This window comes from Lissotriton helveticus, chromosome 8, assembly GCF_964261635.1.
Source record: "Lissotriton helveticus chromosome 8, aLisHel1.1, whole genome shotgun sequence".
In the NCBI taxonomy this organism is placed as follows: domain Eukaryota; kingdom Metazoa; phylum Chordata; class Amphibia; order Caudata; family Salamandridae; genus Lissotriton; species Lissotriton helveticus.
Window position 1 is genome coordinate 146,804,736 of NC_136069.1, and position 18,800 is coordinate 146,823,535.

General features: G+C 45.4%; 1 long non-coding RNA gene across 2 annotated transcripts in view; it reads right to left on the minus strand.

Annotated features, from left to right (window-relative positions):
• LOC144772442 (uncharacterized) overlaps window positions 1-12,236 on the minus strand; it is a 299,204-nt gene extending 286,968 nt beyond the window's left edge. The window contains exon 1 of one of the 2 annotated variants that reach the window (XR_013599746.1): window positions 11,903-12,236. This is a non-coding gene — a long non-coding RNA (uncharacterized LOC144772442). The remainder of the gene's footprint in view (window positions 1-11,902) is intronic. The other variant, XR_013599747.1, reaches the window with a different exon arrangement.
• Window positions 12,237-18,800: the final 6,564 nt, after the last annotated feature.

An 18,800-nucleotide genomic window follows, 5' to 3' on the forward strand; every position in this document is an offset into this window, starting at 1 on the left:
CATTAGAATAATGAAAGACAAATGAAGTACTAACTATATCACAAAACAAAAAAAGTGAAGTTCTAACTATACCATTCAGGTTTGTATGCAGCTCTTTGGTGACAGTTCATTGGTCACTGTCCTATGTTAGGACTGTAACTACTGAACTGCAAGTAACACAAGGATCTCTGTGACAAAGGCAGTAACACACTGAGCTTCCACATAAAAAACAGTTCATCTGCATTTAAAAACTACTAACAGACAAATGATTGCTCTCCAGCAGGATCATTAATCACCAGCATTACTTGGGCATTTTTGATTGTCTTATTGTTGTCCTCCATCAGCCATGATAATGATAAAAACTGTTCAAATGAAGCACACAAGAAGTATGTGTCCTGCTGGGCCTATGCAGATTTAAAAAAGAAAAACAAATTGTAACACATCCTCTTACCTGCTACTCCATTAGTCAAACTTTGTGTCACAGCCTGATGTGATAAGCAGCTGCAGGGGTCAGGAAAGGTGAATAGGAATAAACAAACTTATTTTCTCCTGCAACTGTATCGAAAAAGAAATATCCACACAGCAGAACAGGAGGCAAAAGTTACTGTTGTCGCCTTTTGCCAGTGGAGATGGAGGGGTGAAAAAATAAACAAAGCCTCGTTAACATGTAAATGGTCTTTTAAGACCTGTGAAGTACTCGGGGCTGCGATAATCTCCAAAACTGTCTGTGTGTGTGTGTGCATTCGCCTAGGAAGCGGTCTCAGCCTAGGCGCACACCCACACAGACAACCCTTTGAGCCCAATGCCCACCCGGCCCACCCGGTAGAACTGGGCCTGGAAGGCAGCACCGATGAACAGGTTGGACACAGGGACAGGACTCAGAAGGTAGGTCCCACCTTCAGGGAGCTTTCACATGCGTCATCAGGGGCGGGCCCGTGCCTAATCCAGCTGTGTAAACAAAATAATACATGTACAAAAATAAAATTCAGTGATCTGTGTTACTGCTCAGCTGCACACTGAGATGCTTGAGGTGCAATTTGTATCCGAAAGCGAACTAGCAGGCATGACCCTGGAACGTGTGTTGATTTAGCTACTGTTTTCCTTTGCTGCAGCCAAAATAATCATCCCCTCCCTGTAGTCGCCTCCAGCTTTCCTTCCTGTCTGCCACGACAGATGTTAGACAGACCTTGGTTCTTTCCTTTAAAATCTGGGGACTATCAGCTAGATTCATCAACGTGAAATCGGCTCGCAAAGGGACGGATTCTGAGAATCTGGCCCTTTGCGAGCGCAATTTTTGCATTTGGGATTCATCATCCCAAATGCAAAAATCGCTATTATAGAATTCACATTTTTGCATGGAATTGCATTTAAGGAATCTCTATTTGAGATTCCTTAAATTCAATTCATTAACCTATTTTTAATTTGCGAATTCGCAATTTTTGGCCGCTATTTACCACGAATTGTAACTTCGTGGTAAATAGCGAAAACTTAGAAAAATGCCCTTCAGTGCATTTTTCTAAAATGCATGTTACACACACACATGTCCTTTGGACATGTGTGTGCGCAACACATGTGTACATTTGCATTTCAGGGGTTCTACAGGGTGTCCTTTGGACACCCCTGCACCCTTGAAATCGCAACCTTATTTGCGATTAGCAAGTTGTTCCTTATTTGCGATTAGCAATTTGCTAATCGCAAATAAGGAAGTTGTAGGAATCGCAATTTTATTTGCGATTTCTACATGAATCCCGTTTTGCAAGTGCTTAATAGCGATTCCTTAATAATCGCTATTAAGGACTCGCAAAACGGGACAATGATGAATCTAGGGGTATGTTTAAGTCATCTACACTGCAATTTCATACCTGGCTGTGTTTCACATCCTTTGCGTCTTTCCAAGTGCCCTTTTCATACGATAGAATAATTAAGCAATACTCCAACAAGCATACAATCCGTAGTACTGCGGTCAGTGACTTGCGTAATCTTGGCTCAAGGTTTCAAGAGGTAAATAAATCACCCACGTGTGTGCCCGGAATTCAGCTCTCCTTTCTGAATTCTCGGTCTGAGCAGCGCGTATACACCAAAGAGTGGGCACATATTTTATTTGGCAGGAAAGTTCTGCTAACATTTTTCTTAAGGGTGGTGGGATTCCTAGCCGTGCAGTTTAGCACAGTGGAAGCATTTTCCCAATTTTTATGAGTCAGTCTCGACCTTGCCTTGCTCCAGGAGTTCACTGGGCGGGACATCCGGGAACACGAAATGGCAAGAAGAAGGCCGCACCCTCCTAATAGGTGCCTGGAGGAGCAGGGGCGTTGCTTCGACTAGTGCACCGGTGCAGTGGTACCGAGACCCTGAGGCCTGGGGGCCCACTGAACCCTGATTATTGCTGTATTTCACAGTTCAACCAGCAGCTATGGTGGCCATTTCCATCTTTGTACTAGGGTCACCAGATCAAACAGGATTACTTTAGAAGCCATTCCAGAGTCATTGGAAGATCATTCAACTACTCTAGAAGTCATTTTCACGTTATCAGACGTCATCAAGCTCTTAAAGTCATCAGCAGAGTTTAGAAACTTGAGCCTGATGATCTGAAGATGACACTGAGTACCTGATTACCTCACAAGATGCATAGCTACTGGTGGTTTTAGGATTGTTTGAAATGACTGTCGGATTACTTGACTAGCACCATAGTCTTCTAATCAAAAAGACTGGTCCGTGATCATTTTATGATGATTTGTTGATTGCTTCATGAACATGTCCAACTTTTCAGTTTATCAATTTATTTTTAGAGACGTTCAACCCTTTGGAAGATTTCTGAATCTCTTTTTTACTGCATAATGAACACCATTTTCACATTACTGCATTTTCAACTCTGAGATTAAACCTACAGTGCACGCATTAGCGGAGACTTCGATGCTAGAAGGCCTGGGTGCTATGCAGATAATAAATCCCAAACTCTGTTTATTTCCAAACAGTTGCTTTTTATATATGTTAGCTCGAATTGTATGGTCACTCAACTCAATGCCACTTTGCTTCCATCAACCGTGCATTACTACACCCCACTCTGCTTTACTCCACTCAACACCACTCTGCTTTACTCCACTCCATACCACTTAACGCCACTCTGCTTTACTCCACTCAACGCCACTCTGCTTTACTCCACTCAACACCACTTTGCTTTACTCCACTCCATACCACTTAACGCCACTCTGCTTTACTCCACTCAATGCCACTTTGCTTTACTCCCCTCAACACCACTCTGTTTTACTCTACTCTAGTCTGCTTTACTCCACGCAACTCCACTATGCTTTACTTCACTCTGCTTTACTTCAATCAACGCCACTCTGCTTTACTCCCCTCCACTTGACACCACTCTGCTTTACTGCATGCCACTATGCTTTACTCCACTCACTCTGCTCAACTACATTCTATTTTACTCCACTCCACTCTACTTAATGCCACTCTTCGTTACTCCACTCAACGCCAATCTGCTTTACTCCATTCCACTCTGCTTTACTCCACTCAACGTCACTTTGCTTTATTCCACACAACTCCACTCCACTCTGCTTTACTCCACTGCGCTTTACTCCAATTCATACTGCTTTACTCCACACCACTCAATGCCACTCTGCTTTATTCCACTCTGCTTTACTCCACTCAACGCCACTCTGCTTTTACTCACTCAATGCCGCTCTGCTTGACCATTTCACGCCACTGTGCTTTTCTCCACTCCAATCAACGTCACTCTGCTTTGCTCCACCTAACTCGGCTTTAGTCCACACAGCACCACTCTGCTTTACTCCACTCAATGTCACTCTGCTTTTCTCCGTTCTGCTTTGCTTTACTCCACTCTGTTTTACTCCACTCCAGGCCACTCTGCTTTACTCCACTTAATGTCACTCTGATTTACTCCGCTCTGCTTTGCTTTACTCCACTCCACGCCACTCTGGTTTACTCCACTCCACTCTGCTTCACTAAACTCCACTTTTCTCCACACCACTCCACTCAACGCCACTCTGCTTTACTTCACTCCACATTAATCCACTCACCACTCTGCTTTACTCCACACTACTCTGCTTTACTCCCCTCCACTCAAAACCTCTCTGCTTTACTCCTCATTCCATGACACATAGGTAAAAGGTATTACCATTTATAATGCCAATAGCTCTAAGACCAACTAATACACATCCAATTGCATGTTCAATGCTTGTTGAAAGGTGCATTATAGATGGTATCCAACATCTTGCTTTGTGCTTTTTTTTGTTCCTGATATGTAAGTTATCCAGGCTTGTTTTAACACTGTTTGCATTATTCTGTATACTTGTTTTTGCATGATATAATACTTGATTGACATTTTAGGGAGAGATTTACCTATTTGCAGATACATAAGCTATAGAAAATATTGAACTGATTTAATAAGTAAGTAAGTAAGTAAGTACATTTTATTATGTATAGTTAATTAAAACCAATACAATCGTTACATTTAAAACAATTTCTTAAAATGTGGTAAAAGAATGTAGTCTGTATGATCGATCTTATCGAAGACCATGCGGTGAGAGACCAGGAGTAGTTGTCTAGCAGTGTTCCCTGAGCCGGGGCGGGCTAGGCATTTGTAGCCCAAAGTTCATCCATTAGGTGCCAGGACCAATGGTTACCGCCAGTTGTAGATTTGGCAGTCTTTGCTCTATCGTGTTATATACAGTTAATTAAAACCAGTACAATCATTACATTTGAAACAATTTCTTAAAATGTGGTAAAAGAATGTAGTCTGTGTAATCATCCTTATCAAAGACCATGCGGTGAGAGACCGTGAGTAGTTGTCTAGCAGTGTTCCCTGAGCCAGGGCTGGCTAGGCATTTGTAGCCCAAAGTTCGTCCATTAGATGCCAGAACCAATGGTTGCCGCCAATTGTAGATTTGGCAGTCTTTGCTCTATCGTAGTCAGAAACTTGACGTATCTACAGTCAGTTTTGTATTCACAGGGTTCAAGCATGCAAGCACGGTGGACTTGTCGGAGCTCTTCACAGAGACAGGTTATGTGGAGTATGTCTCCTGGTGCTAGATTGCAGAGCGGACAGACTTAATGGCCATTGCTCTTAGACCATGGTGGTTGGTGCTCTCTGCTGGGCAGGATCCCTAATCTATATTTCAAAAACTTCAGTTTTGTGATTTTTGGGTAGCCCTGACTGAAGTAAAGTTGTGGTGTTAGGGATTTATACGTGTTTAATGTCATCCACGCATGGTTTCTTTTTGCAAAAGCGGCCTTGTCCTCTATTAGGGAGAGAGTTTTTTTGTTTTTCCAAACCGCTTTTTTGAACGGGTGGGCCCCAGTTGCATGTCCCAAAGTGCGGTTGCCTTGACAGCCCCCAATGCTGCCTTCAAGTAGGAGCGTGCCTGAGATACATCCCTGCTTTGTATTTCTTGCCACAGCATCACGTTTAAGGTGTCATTGGAGGCAGAGGGGAGTTTGTGGCAGCAGATAATGAAGGCTCCTTGTCTTGCAAGATCTTGTTTTTTTAGGCCAAACTCCAGCCTTATTTGGGCAGGCGAAGTGTAAGACGGAAGTGAGAACAAGGTTCTATATGCTTTTACCTGGATGTTGTCTAGGTTCCTGGAGTCTCTTCCTCGTAGTGCATCGCTGCCGTAGGAAATTGAGGGGAGCAGTTTAGCCTGAATGACTTTTAGATATGGTGTCAGGGTTGGCCCCGATAATTGGTTTGCTAGATTTTTCAGTGTGATGGCGATCAAGGCCCCTCTTCTTTTAGTTTCCTCCATCTGCCGGACGAATGAGCCGTTTGTGTCAAAAATAAGTCCCAAGTATTTGTATTCACGTGAGGACTCTATTTTTTGGCCGCCCAGAGTCCAGGATTTCTGGTGTTTGTTCCTGGTATTGATCGACATTGTACGCGTTTTACTTAGATTGATTTTTGAGTTGTTTTCCGTTGCGTAGCTGTGCATTTCGATCAGCAAATTCTGGAGGCCAATATGTGTGCGACTAAGAAGTACCAAGTCATCCGCATATAATAGATTACTTAGGGTTTTTCCTCCCAGCCTCGGAGAGTGGGAGTTGCATGTGTCAAGTCGGCCTGATAAATCTGACATAAACAGGTTAAACAAAGTCGGGGCCAACACGCACCCTTGTTTTAGCCCTTTGGTCGTGCGAACTTTGGGAGACAGATGGCACCCGCTTCCCAGCTTCACCTGGACCCAGGTGTCAAAGTGAAGTAACTTCAGCATATTAAGAAGCGATTGGGGTATGCCCCATTGTGCAAGTTTCCGCCACAGCATGCCTCTCTCGATGTTGTCAAAGGCTGCGCTGAAATCGATGTAGCAAAGGTACAGCGGCAGTTTTTTTATTTTAGCTCCGTCAATAATCAGCGAGATAGCCAGGATGTTGGTAGTTGTTCCGTTTTTTTTCCGGAAACCCGTCTGGTTCCGTGGTATAATCTGCTTTGAGTCCGCCCATGTCAGAATCCCTTCTAAAATTATTCCAGCAAAGTATTTGGCCTCATTGTCAAGGAGGACTATTAGACGGTAGTTATCGGGGACCGTTTTGTCTCCCTTTTTGTGTATGGGGACGATCGTTGACCCTCTACAGGAATCTGGGATTCTGTTTAGGAGTCTGACTTCTGTGAATAAAGGTTGTAGTATGGTGGCCCATTCTGTGTCTTTCTCCTTGAACAGGGCTGGCGGGATGCCATTAGGACCTGGGGCGCCTTCTTTCCTGCCCTTACGAATCTGTTTTTTTATTAGGGCTATTTGCTGGGCCGCTGAAGGTGCCGGAGTAACGCTGGGTTGGAATTGATCTCCCAAGGTTGTCAGCGTTGACATGGTCGTTGCGGGAGCTTGCTCTGCGTTGGTGCTTCTTTGTGCCCCTGTCTGTCCCAAGGGATCGTTGAAGTGACTGCCGAGGTAGTTAATCCGCTGATCTTCCCCAGTGTGTGACCCGAGGTCCTTGTGGTCTGGGCGTAGGATCTTGTTTACTGTTTGCCAAAAACGGGCACTATTGTTGCTTTTGGAGTCGTATAAGAGTTTTGCCCAGCCTTCATTTTCTGTGTCTTTTTTTATTTCCCATTTTGTATGTTTGAGTTCAGCCCTTTGTTTTTTCAGTGTGACTCGTAATTGTTCGTTTTGGGGCGCTGCTCTTAGCCTCCGTAAGGATAGATTTACAGCTCTTTTTTGTGAGCGTATTTTTATTCTTTGTCCCTTCTGTAGGCTGGTTCTACTATGCTCTGTGTTATGGTTACCTTTAGGAGCGGTCTTTCTTGCCAGTTTGTTTACCGGTGAGTCTGTGTATTGCTCCTAGTGGGAAATGAGCCCAGCTGCATCTGATGTGTATATATTGTACAGTTGAAGGGCAGTTTCAGCCAAGGTGGTTATGTTGGTTGGCAAGCATTTGATTTTCCTTTGATTGATTGTATAAATCTCCCCCAGTGTGTTGTCTGGCCTGATTAACATTGGCGTCTTTGCTGTCAGCTGGCTTTCCTGAGGGCGGTGGTCACTTTCCCCCTGGTCCCCCATTCTGAATTACCGGATGTATGGAAATAATGCCAGACTGGCGAAGGTATAGTCCAAGATGGAGCTGGCTCTATGAGAGTAGAAAGAAGATGCTGGGTGGGAGTCAGTCAGAAATCTGCCGTTTAGTGTCCGAAGATTTTGATGTTCTAAGTCTTGGAGAAGAGCGTTATTTTGCCGCTTTCTCCGGTTTGGAGGAGAACTTTGTGCTGGTATACTGTAGATTTTATTAAGAGCCAGAGCCTCGTCTTCTAACGACGAGCCAAGTAAGTTTTGATTGAAGTCCCCCGACAAGAAGAGGAGTGGGTTCTCCAATTGGGTGACGTGCTCCGCCAGTTGGTTCAAGGTGTTCCTTGAGTCTTTGGCTCTGTTTTTGGGTTGAACATATGCGTTGACAAAGCAGACTTCTTCCTCTTTGGCACCCAACTGTAGCTTAATCTTTACAGATAAGGTTGAGGATGTTGATGGGGCCAGTTGGACCGCCGCGGATATTGATGTGGTGGATACATATGTCGCCAGACCTCCTGACTGATGTCCAAATTTTTTGGTTCTGGCCGCCGCTGTTGAGAATCAGGTGAAACCCGGGATGTGTTTTGTGCTTGAGAGCCAAGTTTCCTGCAGCATTACAATGTCGAATTGTGAGATATACTTTATAAAATCCGGGTCATCCATTTTAGAGGTTAGGCCATTTATGTTCCAGGAACAGATGCCAAAAGCTGGCACCCTTCCTCTGATGTCTTCTCCCGTTTCGTGAAGGCGTCATACCTCGTGGGGCATGTGAAAATCGTTCAGGACAGTGTTCCTCTTACTAGTGCGTGGTTTGATTGAGATGCCTTCTTTGTGCTTACTTCTACCCATTCCCCCGTACTGCGTGAGTACTTGTTTGGCAGACTGTTTCCCTTGGAGTTGGCAGTGGTAAATGAACGAGGCTGAAGATTCCTTAGGGCTGAATTGTGCCTCCCTGTAGTGGACACTGACTCCAAGCCAGTTGTCATTGTCGGCCTATCCAGCGGTTGCTGCCAAGTGCTGTTCTCCCTTTTTGTCAGTGATCTTCCCAACGCGCCCCTTAGTACACTACAGGGGTTAGCCTGTTGCATCGCTGGTGCAGAACTGTTTCTACTGCGGAGTGGCGAGGGGTAGGCTGGTCTTTGTAGAGGAACGAGCTTGATACCCCAGTTCTTGAATTGGGCTGCTTCTGAGGCAATTAGGTCAACAACATCGCTAGAGGACCAAGTCGTCCTAGTCGCCTCCTGGCTGTTTGAGTTCGAAGCAGGCAAGAATTCAACCGAAAGTAGATCTTTGGAGTTTATGTCCCCCAAGGTGGGGACGCATTTCGTCAGTTTGAGAATCTTGCCTCTATTCAGCACGTCCTGCTGCCCTTTCGATGTGTATTCCGGGTGGAAGACAAGGATCTGAGTTAGATGTGTTTTACTACCGTCTGCCTTCCATTTTGCGTTTGCAGCATGGGCGTGAGCTCCTACGCCAAGATCGGACAGAGCTTTGTGCATTACTGGATTTCTACCGTCACCTGGCGTGTTAGAGCTGTACGTTGGTGTTTTGGTTGGCGTCGGTTGCTTGAATATTGTTTGCGTCTCTCGTGGCCAGATTGTCTTTGGCTGCTCAGATTGGCTGTGGGCAGAGTGAATAGTCACGGTTGTCATAAGTGTGGCCCTAGTTTGATCGTCTTGCGATTGGCTTGACGTGTGGCATATGGGTCTTTCCCTTGCCCCCTCCTTGATGATCAGTGGGATGGGTTTTTTGGTTACTGCTGAGGTTAGATAGGGCTGCTTGGTGCGCTCGGCAGGATTGGCCGTTCGATAAGAGGCTTCCCTGATTGACGATCTCAGGGCTGCCGATTGGTATTCAGTAATCGGCTCCTGCTTTACGAAGGACTCAGTGGGCTGTGTGTGCTGGTTAGTACTTGTCGCAGTTGTTATATGTGTGTCTAAATGTCCGAGTGAGTTAGCAGCCAGTTGGACTTGGGGCCCTTGACCTTCCTGATGCAGCGGGCTGCTGATTGTGTTTTGCGGCTGGGTTAGGCTGGTGACTACTGGAATTTCCCCTTCTGAGGGGTTGGCCGTGTTTGTTGTCTCCATGCGTTTTCCAGTAGTGCCAGAGAATATAGGGAAGAGTTTTGTTGTGGTTGTCGACAGATTTTGCTTGCGTCCTTTTCTTTTTTGTTGTCGTTGTTGTTTCGCATTACGTTTTTTTGGGGACTCAGAACTCTTCTGGTTATGTTCCTCATTTGCGGGGGATTCCTGGCCGAATAGGTTAGTGTCATATGGTTTGCTGCTGATGTTGGCTTCTGCAAAGTTAGTGGGGCCCGTTTCTTTGAGAGCTTTGCCTCTGTGCAGCGACTTTATGTCCACTATTAAATCAGTTAGCATTGAAGGCAGTGTAGCTAGTTTGTCTACTGCCTGACTGCAGTTGCAGCTTAAGTAGTTGTTTGTTTGTGCTCTTTGTATCAGGGAGTTCAAGTTACCTAGCTTGTCGTCCATCCCCGCAGTGAAGACTGCCAGTGTGTTGAGGAGATTAAGTTGAAGGTCCATTTTGTCCGATTGGTATTGCAGGGCTTCTACGGCTAACTGAATTGTATTTAGAAGGGAGGTCCAGGCTCCGGTGTTGTGATCTTTTCCCTGTTCTCTCTCATTTGCTCCGATGTTATGATCTTTTCCCTGCTCTCTCTCATTTGCAAGTTGGAGATTCGCAGTTGGGACAGTGTTGGTGATGTCGTTATCAGCCAAAGGTGAGTTGAGGGAGAACGGGTTTTGTTGTCTGGGTTATTGGTTATTGACATGTCCTCTCGCCCTTGTGCATTCGGGTAAGACCGTGTAGCCCTGCATTCAGCTTCCCAGCTGGAGTCGAGATGACTGGAATTGTATTGACTGAATGCCGCACTAAATGCTGCGCTGCACGAGAAACTTGGTGCTGAGGCGTGATTGCCCGGTTCTATGAGTGGTGAGGCGCCTGTGCCAGCCGAGTGGGCTTTGATGGAAATACTGTGGTTGGGGCTCCTGAAATGTCCGCCCTGTTCTAATTAAGTATCCTTGGGCGTGGCCGGAGTTTGTATCTTTGTCGTTGTTGGAGGCTGTAGACCAGCCCCTACTTCCCCCGTGCTTGAACAACTGTCTAGGGGGTCCGGGTTATTGAGTTTGTCTACTTCTTTCGCCTCTGAAGTGGGTTTTGGGTTGGTTATGATCTCCTCCGATAGGGGTCTTGGTGTGCAGCTGGCTAAGTGGGCAGGTGGTAGCTGCGGTTTGCAGGTGAAGTCAGGGGACTTTCCTAATACGGGAGAGGACTCTGGGGGCTCAAGTGATGGGCTTGCACTTGTGGACCTATGCTTTGTAGTGTCACTTTGATGAAAATCAGCCGTGGCCGTGAAGGTTCCCTGGACCAGGGTGCTTTTGGTGCTTGTGGTAGTGTCGCGCATTGGTGCACATTTTCCCAGCGGCGGTAAGGGTGACAGCGGGGATTGCAGCCCCTGGAGGTGCTTGTTACTTGAGAAAATGGCTGAGCCTGCATCCTTTAGGAACTCGAACTTTGTGTAGATTTTGGGTTAATGAAGCTTTTTCCTGGTAAGAGACTCGGTAGCCGGTGACACTTGGGGCAGGGCCTTTGGGAACCCCTGTTTTGCTGTAGTACTGGCTAGACCCGATGATGGCTCAGTTAAGGAGAGAAGATTCTGCTCCCTTCCGGGGGATGTTGGTCCATTGGTATCTGTTTTCTTGTTCTCCTTTTTCGTCTTTGCTTTGTTGCTTGGAATTAGCTCCGGTGAGCCCCTGATCTTTCCAGACCTCATTGCGCTCTAATCTCTTAGTCTCTCACCGCGGCTCCCCGGACTTACTTGTGTGATGGGATGATGGGTGATGATTAGTGTTAATTGGTTGCTTGGATGATGGTGGAGCAGTTAGAGAGCGGGGACCTTGCCCCTATTTCTGCGCCCCTGTTTTGTGGAGAATGGAGGGTCCGGACGGATTTTACATACGAGCGGAGCACTCAGGGGGCGCCTCCAGCCAGTCGGATCTAGTTAGAGTGGCCTGGGCTGCCCCCCGGGCTCTTACTTAGCAGCTGCCTCTAACGGCTGCCGCGCTCGTGTGCTTGTTCCTGGGCCTGTGTTTAGGTCTGTGCTTAGGTCCGTGCTTAGGCGGCCTCTCCCCCTGCAAATCCCTGGAAGTCCCAGAGCAGTGGGACTGTGGGGGAGAGGCAGAAGATACAGCAGAGACAGCAAGGATAGGGGGTTAATGGGCTTCAGTCAATAATGGGGGTCAGCAGCAGAATCGAGTGACGGCTGGATTGCACTGCTGCTTGTAAGCTCGCCTGCCCCCCCTGCAACCCTGGACACCAAACCCTGGACACCAAACACCTAATTCAGCCCTCCATGCACCTCTGGCCTTAGGCACACTGCTCCTCACCTTCCTCGGCGGCGGTTCCGAGCTCCGAGCGAGCAGGCTTACAAACAGATTCCTACAGGTCGTTGCGTGGGCGTGGGTCGGGTCGAGTCAGAATGGGCTGAAGCAGGTCAGCGCGGGGAAGAAGCTGAGCAGAAGCTGAGCGGCCTCACGGGTCTCACGGGTCCCAGGAGCAGTCGAGGACGGAGGTAAAAAGTGCGGGCAGGGCCCCCCTCAATTTTGGGAGCTGGCTTGTTACTTGCCGCTACTGACGCCCCTCGGATGATCTCTCTGATCTGCTTCTGCCTTGGCTGCGAACTGCAAACTGTCGAGCACACTGATGGCACGCGATCGCCACCTAGAGTTCAAAGAGTTTTAATAAGGTTTTTTTGAAATTTTAACGTAATTGCCCAGAGCCTTTGCACACTGATTCTGATTTGGACGTAGGCTGTTCAATTTAGGAGGTCAGGCTGGCTGAATCAATTGCCCCAGCCCTTCCGGCCTCGGAGTAGAACAATGGGGCACCTTTGGGCTACTTTTGGTAGGATCCAGGCAACCATGCCGCAGCGATTCCTAACATTGGTTGGAACGGAAGCGGAAGCCGGGTTGTACTAGTCTGAGGCCGAGTGAAGAGACTAACGTGCTGCAGCACCGGAGTGTGTGCAGATGGATCGAGCTGAGAGGGAAAAAGAAAATTGCTCCTTTTGTTGGTATTTTTTGGTGGGGGTGCAGGTGAGACATGGAAGTGAGGTGGGTGTGATTTCCCGCCTCTCCTTCACTTTGGGGTACTCTGCACTTGCCGCGCTTTCGTTTGGAAGGCGGGATCATGCCTCTCTTTAAACTGCTATAATGCAATCCTTTTTGTGAGAGAGCTGGAGGTAGGATTCCGCCTCTCAGTGAACGTTACCGAGTGTCTAGTCTTTTCAGTAAGATGGGAATTGGATGTCTAGAGTCACATCCACCCAGATTGTTATTTCTCGATAAACATGTAGGAAATACTTCCCATGGTAAAAATGTAGCCATTGCGTTTGAAAAGCTGACTTACATTTTCATCATATCGGCATTCCAGCTTGTGGTGCTTTCTGTTTTGAAAAGAGACTCTGCCATTTAAAAAATAAAAGTGTTACAATCTGCTACTTATAACACGAGTTGACAAATGAATGCATTTTGCATAATTTTAAGCGATGTTTGACCCAGGGCTTTATTTAAAAACAATGGCATATTAACTTATTCCAATAATAATGCTTTCTTAATTGTGCACTGTGACCGCATGTAGTAGCGCTGTATTGTAGCAACCTTATGCAAAGCCCCGTAAAATGCAGCCATGGCCCGTATAGGGCGTGCCACCGGGCAGTGACGTGGGGTGGGGGAGGGGTAGATTGGGGGGTTGTAAAAAGCGGCAAATGGACGATTACAGGTAGGTAATAAAAAAAAATATTTAAATGTGTTGCGCGCGCTGCATCGCATTTGGCGATGCAGCGCGCACAAAATTTTTTTTCCCCGATACTTACCTGAAATCATCTGTTTGCCGCTTCTTACAACTCCCCATCCTGCCCCTCGCCCGCCCCACGTCATCGCCCTGTGGCACACCCTTTATGGCCGTGGCTGTCAAAATGTCACTCGCTGCCTCAGACCTGTAACTCTTTTAGTATCACTGGCCGGAATGCGACAGACTCTCTTTAACACTAAGCATATGTTTCGCCAACATAATGGACAAGCTCTTGCTTCTGTCGTAGCCCCCATGGTTTTCTTGAGGTGGTATGTTATTTGCTGCATACCTGCCGTTTGACAGTGTGAAACCCAATTCTATCTATCCTTTCTGGTATGAACTGGCTGCCGCACTATCAGTCCGAGGTTCAACAATTGTTTATGTAAAATACTCTTTCGAGTATTATAAACAAGGCCAATATTTCCACAATAGTCGTGTGCATAAAATGAGACCTAAACAACAATGTGTTGCTTTTCAACGGTTTAGTCTGGATAGTGCTTCACGTTTTTTAAATTCCAGCTAGTGGTATCCGTAGGTGTTCCTTCTGAGTCAAATGGTAGATAGGAGTGTCTTTAAAGCCCCGTAAACTGGGCATTGTCATTCATTCTCTCATTTTGATAGACGGAGTTTCAGGCCATAGTAGTTGAGGGGGAACCTTTTTTACCACTGAAACACTGCAGGAATTTGTAAGTATTTTTTGAAGACTGGGCATTCTGGTGTGATTACACCATGCACAATCTGCCCCAGTTGTGGAGTGTGATATAAGCTGGCAATAAAAGTTATTTTAGAAGTAATTGACTGGCCCCAGGTCTCGGCTGGGCGTGGACAGGCGCAGACAGGCTTGCTTTTGGCGCATCCGCTGCGCGTTCTTGACATGGATTGAACTTATACCCAGCGAGGCAGCGTCAGGGGGGTTGTCCCGCTCTGCCAGGTCCGCCCTTCACACTCAAACAGCAATCAGCTGCGGTGGACCGGGGTCGGAGCGGGAGGCGTGCGGCGCGATCAGGACAAAGTAAAGCTTCGTGGCAAAAAGGTATTCCAAAGTGTTCTTGGATGGCTCATGACACGAAGCAAACTTTAGAGGATTCTTTTCAAATGGGGTTTTAGCAGAAAATGGGCCCCACACAAAAACCCTTTGCAAAGCATGTAAAGAGCATTAATCTATCCACCAATAACCGCCCCAATAACCAATAACCGCCCCATTCCACAGCCATTCGTCTGTCATTTGATGTATTTTATCTTATTAGTTAACTGGCTCAGGGGGAAAAATATGAAAACGTCTCCAGGAAAGGAAAAATAGGCAGAGAAAATTATAATTCTCTCTGCATATTTTTCCTTTACAGAATTAACTAATAAGGTAAAACATATTAGTAATGGCAGAACACCCTGTCATGGTGAATGAATAAATAACTATTGTGTGTCTGGGCAGCAAAGCTGTGCATTAGGTGAAGCCCAGCAATGATACAGGCCTGTCCTCCCTGAACTTTATGCATTTTATTTCTAGACATATATATTATAAAGAAGAGGCATACACCCTTTATCCGTCTCTTGCAGTACGTTCTTTTCTTCCTTCCCATTTCACCAAGATCCTTTGCAATTATCCAGTCTTTCGGGTTCTTGCCCACTTTCCTTTCACTCCTTTCTCACACTTCCTTCTCCTTGGCTGCTTTTTCCCATTCCACTTTTAATTCTCATCCTCCTTTCTTGCACTCCATTTACTGCTATTAACAGTTCACTTTACTCTTCTCGTTACTTCTGTACCCTATCTGTCTTTGGCTTTCACTCCAATATCTCCTCCTGCCTACTTCTCCCTTTTATCTGTTTTTCAATCTTGCAACTACGTTTCATGGTTTCTGACTCTGTTTCTCCTGTTCTCTATACCTCCATTTGACAGTTTTTCCACACTTTAATCCAGGTCCGGTATATTAGTACAAAGATGGCTTATTCACTGTGGAGATGCCTTTAACATTTGTGTGAAGTACTAGTATCACCCAGAACTTTTTGTTCAGGATTTAGCTGCCCAGTCCAGTTCTCACACCGACTCCTGGCAAACCGCAGCATGAGGTCTTCTCCAGACAGTGAATACAGCAACTGAAAACAATTTCAACTTGACTCCCTCACCCTGCCAGCATAGACTATGAAATGTAGAACCACTCTCTTATGATGACGCTACTGCTCAGCGATGAGGCCACAAAGTGGCAGGCCGGGCAGAATCTTGTGTAGTCTTGCACGTGTGCCATTTATTGAAATGTACATAAATAAAATGCTTGCCAGACCTACCATCACTTCCTGACTCCCCCTTCAACTCTGTGACACGCTTATGATATTTCCAGTTGTATACTGCTGTCATCCTCATTTTGATCTTGAAATATTGACATGTATTTAGCTGTTTGAGTATGTTCTGTGATTTTGACTGGGTTTGAATGTTCTAGGATATGAAACAAACAATGGCAAAGCTAGCAGTCCTTTTGACTTTGTTATTGTTTATTTTCTCACAGTTTTTGCAAAACGTTATTGATCGGGAACCTATCAGCCATGCATCTACATTAAAAAAAATGGCTAAAAGCAAATATTATTTTTTATCTCAAAAGGATACTTTGTCGTAGTAGTCACTGACTCTTATGGAGACTGCTTTGTGTGTGGGGAAGAATGCCATCACTCGCAGTAAAGTTAGCCAATAGCTGTAGTGGGCTGGCCCACTGTCCTGTCGGAAGTTGTACGCTTCAGTGAATGGATGAGAAATGAGAATGGCACAATAATAGACCAATTGATGAAGAGAGTTGGCTGTATGCATCTATAGCTAAGTACTGAAAAAAACAAAGGTTATAGGACAGTATAGTTAGGCTCAGGTTTCACTCATACAAATCCAGTGAAATTCAGCAGTTATAGTCAACTGAGTTAACTTTAAATTGCTCCCCCACAATGCACTGCTTATGACCAAACATATTACATCACTCATGATATCACTGATAACATCACTGACATCTGAAATTACATCATCCGCAGAACCACTCACACACCCCTACACCCTCTCATACGCCCATTCACCCACCCACACCCATACAAACACTCAGATACCCAATCACAGACCCATAGCAGTATTCACAAACCCACACACTCCTCCACAGAGGCACTCATACACCCACTCACTCACTTGTACAACTATTCACTCACCCATTCAACCAATCATATTTTTCAAATGGCATCACTGAAGACATCCAGCGACTGAGTGTTTTATATAGCATTAATGAGTGTTAAATATATAAACCAAGGTGTATTGGTGAAGTACTGGGTCTATGAGTGCCTCTATGGATGATTCAGTGGGCGCACAAATGATATATATATAAATATATATAATACTATCTCGTTCAGAGAGAGATAGGAATGTACCAACACAACAAAATGATTGTAGAAATGATCCGCAAATGCTTGATGAATAATGTATTTCTGTTTGATGCCAAAATATACAGACAAAAGAGAGGTGTGGCTATAGGGGCATGCTTCTCCCCCAGCTATGCATGTTTACATGTAGGCTGGTGGGAGGAGCATGTCCTCAGAAGACACCACAGGGCAATCTTTGATGCGCATATTGCACATATGTGGAGGTATACAGATGATACTTTTATCGTGTGGATAGGCGATATAGAACAGGCGAATGATTTCGTACAATGCATTAACAACAATGATTTTAATTTAGCCTTTACTAGCAATATAAACAACACACGTACTAATTTTCTAGACATTGAGGTTTCAATTCACAATGGGGTTATTGTAACTAGTCTATACCAAAAACCCACAGCTGGCAATACGCTATTGCACGCGTCTAGTTTTCATCCACGCCACACCATAGAAAGTCTCCCATATGGAGAACTTCTGAGAATCAGAAGGGCATGCAGTACGGATAAGGCATGGAAAGAATCACAGGAAATTGCCAAAGCAAGACTGTTAGCTCGTGGATATGGGGCACGTAAAATAAAATTGGCTTTACAAAAAGTCAATCAACAAGATAGGTGTGCTTTACTACAACCCGTGGCCCCCGCCCAGAGTAGTGGAACAGAGCTAACCACAGCTATATGTACAGATTCGGTCGGCTGTAATGGCAATTCTCAATGTAGGTTCATCACCACGTACAGTAAGCAATCTCATGCCATAAGAAAAATCATTAATTCTCAGTGGCCCATTGTTTTAACTGATGGGGTTCTTAAGGGAGTCCTGCCTGTAAAGCCTAGTATCACTTACCGCAAAGCATATTCTATGAGATCAGATCTGGTAAAGAACAGTCCAGAACTTTTTAATAGAGATATATGGTTCTCCACAAAGAAGGGCTTTTTCAAATGTAGTAGTTGCAGAGCATGCAAGTTTAGTTCAAATACTAAATCCTACAAAAACGCTTTTTCTGATGAGTTGATTGAGATCAAAGGCAATTTTAACTGCAAAACAGACTATGCGGTGTATGTCTTGAATTGTATATGTGGTCTCCGCTATGTGGGAAGCACAAAACTTCCAGTGCAGGCACGCATTTTACAACATTTGCGAGCAACAGTTAATTTCGGACCAAACATATCCCGTTGCTAAACACGTCAAGTCTAAACATGATAACAATTTGAATGTACTATCTTATTTTGTTATTGACAGTGTCCCCATAAACAAAAGAGGAGGGAATAGAGACAAAGCTCTGCGACAATTGGAAACTAAATAGAGTGGAGGTCTGGAGGAGTGTGGCTCACTGATTAGAGCGGCAGACCCTGATGCAGAGGACTGGCCCGGGACCAGGGTTCAATTCCCGACGCGGCAGGGTCCTGAGCCCAAAATGTCCACGGACTCGATAATTCTCGCCTCGGTGCCTATTCTAATCATGGGGTCCCACGCTGCAACTCTGGGCAATAGTTGCTTAATCTCCACTACGGCGGCCCACCCGCTGCGGGATGCCTGGCTTTCACCCTGGGGATACCCAGTAGGGGTTATCTCACAGGGAAAAGCCAGGACGGGTTCCCAAGGCAAGCGCCTTGATGCCTTCGGGTGATACGTGCGCTATATAAGTCGCAATACATTTACATTTACATTTACAAATACATTCTAGAACTGGACACGATTAGCCCCCGAGGTTTGAATATGTGTGAGGACATGTACCACTATTTATGATTGAATATGCAATATTAATTAAGTAAGTGTCTGTTTACAGGGATTTATGTTATAGTCCTGAGAAGTAATTTAAAGCATATAGTTGGTTTTATATTGTATATATAGTAGCATTTTTTATGTCTCCATTTGATCGTCGGTGATTGTGTGTATTATCATGAATTTATAATTTACGGTTTTATACTATTTATTGACGCTCATTTGCACAGATGTAGATTGCACTGTTATAGACATAAATATTCAGCTGCTATGCACGGATCACTTTATCCTTGGGAAAATCTGCTGGTAAATGTT